This window comes from Lepidochelys kempii, chromosome 3, assembly GCF_965140285.1.
Source record: "Lepidochelys kempii isolate rLepKem1 chromosome 3, rLepKem1.hap1, whole genome shotgun sequence".
Taxonomy (NCBI): Eukaryota; Metazoa; Chordata; order Testudines; family Cheloniidae; genus Lepidochelys; species Lepidochelys kempii.
In genome coordinates, this window is record NC_136382.1 from 207,023,366 (window position 1) to 207,030,435 (window position 7,070).

Consider the following 7,070-nt stretch of genomic DNA (forward strand, 5'->3'; position numbering starts at 1 on the left):
TTTTCCCTTAAGAAATTCCTCGAGGGTGCGGGGGTGTGAGTTCAGAACGATCACAGGAAGTTAAGAGTTTTCTGATCACCACCAGAAAAGTGCGATCAGACCCCCCCACCCCAAAAAAAAGAGGGGGAAAAGTTTTTATTCTTTCCCGTCTAAGACAATGGTGAATGTTCCTAAATGCACCGAACTCTTCTCCTGTTCCTTTGGTTTCATTTCAGACAGGGCCGAGGGCCAAGCCCTATTACCGACTACAAGCATCTCAGGCCAGCCCCGGAGAGCTGGCCTCCTGGCCGCGGGCGAGTCGGCGGCCCATTGTTCCCGGGGGACGCTCATTCATTCCCGGGAGGACCCGGGCCCGCGATCGGCGAGCTGGAGGCGGGCTGGGACGTCCCCTCGGCTTCTCTCCCTGCCCTGCCGCGGGGCCCGGCTCTTGACTTTTACCGCGGCCCATTGAAACCTGCGCGTGTCCTTAGCGCCCCGGGCCGGGCTCGAACCGGCGTCGCCGAGGGTTCCCGGGGCGCTGGCGCACCGCCCGGCGTTTTCTGTGAGCGCGCCCGGGGCAGCGCGTCCTGCACAACCCGCCTGGCTGCCGCCGGGAGCCGTCGCGCTCGGGTCCCCCTCCCCCTGCAGACTAATAAGCCCAGAAATTACCACCGCCTCCCGGCCGAATCTGCGCTAGGCGGAAATAATGATATCAGCGCCCTGCTAATCTCCTCGCCTCGCCGCTTGGCCCCGGCCTATTGAGTCACCTGTCAGGCTCCGCTGTGATGAGGCGAATGCAATCTCGCCGCCGTAATGACAATGGGGCCGCTTTCGCGTTTGGAAATGATTGCGGGAAGGGTTCTCTTTGCTCGGGCTTGGCCAGCCACCCGGGCCAGCGGCTGCAGCCCTGGGCAGGGCGGAAGGAGGCTGGCTGGATCGAAGGCAGCAGGCCATGCTATTAGCAAGGGGACACTGGAGGCTGATTACTTCCTTTGTTGGCCTGCCCCACAGCAACACACAGGCGGGTTGTAGGCACAGGTGTGGGGCAGAGACCTCGCACACCGATGGACGGGGGCACACGCATCACTAGACACGCCTCATCCCCCTCCCCGGCCTCTGCCCCCTACACCCACCCACAGACATCTACACACCTGCCTCACAGCCCACCCATCAGACACAGATCATCTCACACACCTCTGGAGGCTTCACACACGCACGCACGCCTTCCTTCATGACATGCTGGCACTGTCTGTCCTCACCAGAATGCAGACGGCAGGGAGGGTGTCAGTCACGTGTGTATTAGTGGCTCCCCGGGCAGCCCCTGTTAATGGGTTTGGCTCGCTGGTTTGAATGAGCTTCTTTCGGTGAAAATAGCCCTGTTCCCCGGCTGATCATGCTCTCACTCAGTATAGGCTGGGTAAGAAGCCGGGCCAGTTTGGACGTCTGTAGGAAGGTGGGCTCTCACAATCCGTCGTGGATTTTCACCTCACCGCGGGCCAGGACAGCACCCCACTTTACAGATGGGAAACTGAGGCACGCGGCGGTTCAACAGGCTTGCTTAAATTCACACTAGAAATCTGTGGGTGAGGCAGTAACAGAAACCAGGTTGTCCAAATCCAGTGGCCTGGATTCTTCCCAAAGGGCATATTCGATTTCATATGGGGATTAGCATCCACCGTGTTCCCAGCAGACAGACGCAAACATGAGGCGACAACCTTAAGGATATCCTTTACTGTGCTAGAGAGTTATTTTCCTTACCCCTTCTCAGATCTAAAAGACAGTGTCCCTAGCTAAAGGGAGAATTCATCTTTGTGCTCAGGGCTCAGTCCCTTCTGTTACCTGCCCCTCTGAGCAAGCCACAACTCAGAACTGGTTGTGCCCATTGTAGCCATCCTGCCATGGCTTACAGGGGAGTTATGATAGCCTTTCACCCCATGCTGACCATTTTCAGGGAAAAGGTCCCTGTTCCGATGCACTTGTCTGGAGGTACAAATATTGGAACAATAAAGCACAATGGGTGCGTGGTCCTCTTGGGTAATCACAGCCCTGGGGAGCTGCCATGTACCCAGCATAACCCCAGGCCTCTCAGTCTCCAAGGGGAACTCTGCATGGGGATTTTAGTTGGGTGGGTGTGTGTGTCTGTGGGTGGGTGGGGGGGGGGTGTATAAATTCGGATGTAATAATGTAATCATCCTGTTCCCCTCCCCCGCCCATGAATATACTTCCTGCTAATTTGTTGGCCAGATCTCAATATGAGATGTAGCCTAGCAATCAGATCTCCTGCCTGGCTTTTTTTTTTAATTGCCCTGAAGTAATCTGTCCTCAGGTGTGTATTTGGGGGAAGAAGGTAAGAAGTAACCATACAGCTCTGCTGGCAAAATCTGTCTCCTTCTCTTGAGAATCTGGTGCCTGATTCCCAGCCAAGGGTATAAACCGCCCCCCCCCCCCGCCCCCTCTGGTGCTTTGCAGTAATTTTCTGAATGTTAATGAAAAACTAGTGGCAGCTTTCTTTATCTTAAAGCAGATTCTCCTCCTCCCCCTTCCCTTGTAAAGGGAGAATGTGTGTATGCAAATAAAAACCCCTCAGCCCCCCGTGGCGTCCCTGAGTCAGCATGTGCCACTGTCTGAATGGGTGTTGCAAGCAAAATTCATCCTGAAGGGGAATATGTAGCTATGCAAAGCAGCCCTGGGGGTGGGGGGTTCATTCTCCCAACCTTGGGGACAAGGTGCCATTTGGGCCTATTTTTTCTCCATGTTGATTTCCTCACTGTGTTTGTGACGGGCGCCCACCTGGGATGCAACAGTTTAAAATGACCTGCGTGCCAAATAAATCCACCCAGCAACTGCCCCTCCCTGGTTAGAGCAAAGCTTGGGCTGGGGAGAAGGTAGAAAAGAGTTGAAGCAGTTATGCCCCCTTCTCCTCTGCCCATCCAGCAGCATGCAGGGGCACATGGCCACCTGAGAAATGCCATGCTCAAGTGGCCCGGTGCATTTTAGCCAGCAAGGGGAGGTTTTCTTTGGTGGAAAATCAATCTCCAATTTGGAAAATGTTCCCAAGAAGCTAGGATCTTTCTCTGCCTTTCCCTGCTCTCTCTGTTTTACAACACTCACTAATAACTGTTACACAGAAGGGGGAGGGGGGACTTTGGAAGTGTGTATAGTCATGGGGGAGCTGTTTAAAAGTCACAGTCATTACCTTCTGTTTGTTTAATCTGTCTGGTTTATGCCAGAGCGGGATTGTAACTGTTCCAGAGGTGTGTGCTCCAAGTAGTTTTAGACAATTCCATAGCAGCAGGCCTGTAATGTTAGGCCGTATATTGAGCTAATTTCATTCTGCCACAAAGGAACCTGAATTCCTTCCTTTTGGAACAACTGGGGTCTTTCAATTGACTTCAGCAGGTGCAGAATCAGGTCCTCAATGCACAATGTAAAAGTGAGCTGACAAGGAAAATAAATACTTTTTTGTTAGTCTCTAAGGTGCCACAAGGACTCCTCCTTGTTTTTACTTTTGTTGTTGTTGTTGTTGCAAAACCCTTTGAGATCCCAGATGCACAGCCCAACTCATGTGTGGTCTTAGTGAGGGTTTAAAGCCCGTTCAGAGAAAGTGCTGGGTCTGGCAGTACCCAAGGATGGGATTTCATTAGTTCAGAATAAAAAATTTAAGGCTTTCCAAGCTGATTTGAATACATCTCTAAGCCTTCCTCTGACTGGCTCTTGACCTGCCTCAGTCCCACTTCTTGTTTTTTAACTTGTGGAGCTCTGCAAACTCAAGTGATTTCCCCCCAACCTTCCATCCCTGGCTTAAAATTACAAACAAATACATAATGTACATAGGAGGCCACATTCCACAAGAAAACTCCTATTGATTTTGATAGACATAACCTAGTGTACCAGGATCAGGGGTGAACTTCAAAGTGTATTTTGCTGCCAAGACCTGAGCTGTAGCTTCTAGATCTCTCCCCCCAAAGCAGCTGTCGTTACTCAGAGCTAAACAGTGCCCTGTGCTCTAATCTCTGCATTTCTTTGGGTGTTAATAATGCCATCAACACTTGCAGGGGAGACACAGAACCTGAAACTCAGGTCTTGGCAGATAAGTAAACAAGGAAGGGATGTTTCGGTTATTTTTGTGTTTAAAGCATATTGATTTGTCAGTGTTCAGGGCTTAGTTTGGGCTTTGCAAGAGGCAGCTGTTTATGCTGCCCTAGGAGCTGCCTGGAGGAAGATCTTGGCAGTCAGCACAGTCTGCCTCATAGATTCCCCCTGTTTTGCAGGGTAAGTAACTTGCTATATGCTTGTACCTGGCACAGTGTGATTTCCCCCTACAGCTATGCTACCTTCTATGTTGGCCAGGAGCCTTGGCAGTTAGCTCTGCTCATTTTAACCCCATTTAGCCTCATCCTGCCCACTGGAACCCCACCGATGCTGCCACCAAAATCTGGCCATTCATTATCTGGGACATCAAGCAGCCCCTCTCTGGCCCCCCCTCACTTAATCTATTTTTCAAAGCATTTCCGCTGAACGTTCGCATGAATGGAAGTGGGGAGTGTGCATTTCAACGAGAGGCAGTACAGCTGGTAGGGAATTGACTGCAGATGAACATAAAATTTTATAATTGTTTTTGTTTGTTTAAAGAAACCACCCCAAAATCGATAGAAATTGACATTTTTCAAGAAAATTTATGTTTTGTTGAAAATGCCATTTTCTGTCAAACAGATTTGACCCTCTCCAATGAATAGTTCCCCCCACCCCCTTTTGACATAAGTGTCTCACCTCATGGGGAATTGTTTTAATAAAAGCACCAGTCTCCTTCCGATCTGTTTTTTATATTTACCAAGCCTCATCCAGCCACCTCTATTAAGGTACCCAAAGATGGTCGTAAAACCCATAAAACATTAGTCATAAATGAAGCTTCTGAAATCAACTGGCCTAGTGGGTAGAGCACTGGACTGGAACTTAGACCGGCATACAATTCCTGGTTGTGCCACTGACTTGCTGGGTGACCTTGGCAAGTCACATTTCCTCCCTGTGCCTCAGTTTCTCCAATCAGTAAAATGGGAATAATGAACCTGACCTCCTTTGGAAAGCACTTTGAGATCTACTGATGAAATGTATGAGAACTAAGTATTTTTTTCTCTCTTCTCGGTCTCCAGAAGCGAGGGGATGTGTAATATCTTTGGCTCTTTGCATAGCAGATATACTGTGGACAATAAATAACAACCAAGTTTTCTGCAAAATTTTACATTGTATCCAGTGGGGTTAATCTAAAAGGCTGATAATTCTATGGGAAACATGCCACTGCCCCTCTCATACACCTGCTTTGTCTGCTTCCCCATCACATGGTAAATTTCCCACAGGGTGGTCAACCTTTTGTATTACACACACCCCTTCTTTGCATATTTTTCTTTGGAACTCTTCCCCCCCCGTCCCTCCTCCCCTCACCTAAAATAAACCAGCTGTCTGTTCTGAACGTGTATGTTCATAGTGAGTGCAAATGATGTCACAGTGCCAGGCAGTACATGCCATTTGGAAATGACAGAGCTATTTAGGTTTGAAAAGTGGCTTTGCATATGCTGAATAGCTACTTTTTATAATGTTTTCAATTAACATTGGGCCTGATCCTGCCTTTGCTGACAGGAGCGTAACTACACTGAAGTCAGCGGTGCAACAGCATTGTAAAACTACTATAAATCAGAGCAAAATCAGTCCCCTTGTGTTCCATATGGTAGAGTAGGTAAGGATGCCTGGAAATTTACAAGCGTAACTCCCTGTTGCATGTCACATATTAGTGCCATTTAAGCTGCAGCTGCATTTAACATAGAGGGAATCTATGCCAATACTGCTAAAGAAACAAGCCTTTGGAACCATTTTATGTTATGCTCCTCTGGAACTTTTGTAGAGTCACAGATTCTTCTCTTTTGAAGGAAAAAAGGACATACAATGAAATTGGCCGTGGGTTTCTGTGTTCTACAAAAGCAGCAGGAATTTCCTGCCCCTTCATTTTAATGGATCTTTATGTAGATTTGGGGCTGGTGTTACTATACTTAGGGCCTGTTCCAAAGTAATTGGAAGCCAATGGCTATCTTTCTATTAACTTCTTTGGGCTTTGGATCAGTCCCTTGACCGGTGTTTAACCCATACATATGGCTTTATATGAGTCTCTGCTTACACATTTTTGTGTCTACCATATGCCTCCTTTTGGCTGTCTAGTACTAGAAGTCTAGAATGGGCTGCCACAAGCATTTCTTTAGCAGACATAATATAGCATCATAACAGTAAACCATATATGAGGAATCACTAATTGTAGAGTCTAAACAGCTGAGCAGTATGTGTGTGGCTCAGTAATGCAATATTTATACACATTGTGATTGTCCTCGTCTCTTATTTATGGCTAATAAAATCACAAAATGTATATAAACAAGTATACTATGTGTATGTATTTTACCTGTGTATCTATCTGTTTATCAACACACACAACTCTCGTTTTTGTGTTCAAATCATTTTCTGCATCCGACTGAGTTCTTCCCTTTCATGATATCTTGCGGCAGGGGATTCCACAGATTAATTATACATTCTGTGAAAGAGTGTATTCTTTCATCGGTTTTAAATTGTTGCATTTCAGCTGCATTGGGCGTCCCCCTGTATTATGAAAAAGGGTAAATAGAAATGTCTAACAGACCTTCTAGATACCAGGCATCGTTTTGTATACCTGTATGATCTCCTTCTATTTGCCTCCCCTCTAAGTAATATAAAAAACTTCTTTTGTGATTCTCTTGCCTGCCCTATGGAATTCAAAAGGAAATCATTGTCAAAATGTGTGTTACAGATAAAAATAGCTACGTACATGGATCAGTGTAATACACTCATTTGCTTATGGCTTCTGAATTCTCCAGGGAGAGTGACAAATCCACATGCTGCCCTGAGTACTTTGTTTGGCATTTGTCTCTCTGCTTTACCTGACAGATAGGTATAACCTGATGGAAACCGCCATTAGCGTCACATTAATTCAGGCTCATAGTCAAATGTTATTCCAGCTAACGTAAACAAAGTCGCTTCCACCCTAGAGCCGTATTTTTCAGATGTTGGTATACAAA

At 47.4% G+C, this 7,070-nt stretch overlaps 1 protein-coding gene across 1 annotated transcript in view; it reads left to right on the top strand.

Moving 5' to 3' along the window:
• Positions 1 to 6,397, top strand: part of LOC140909751 (bifunctional protein GlmU-like) — a 114,369-nt gene extending 107,972 nt beyond the window's left edge. The window contains exon 4 of the transcript XR_012158344.2: positions 216 to 6,397. The gene's annotated coding sequence lies outside the window, so the exon portion shown is untranslated. The remainder of the gene's footprint in view (positions 1 to 215) is intronic.
• The last annotated feature ends 673 nt before the right edge of the window (positions 6,398 to 7,070 follow it).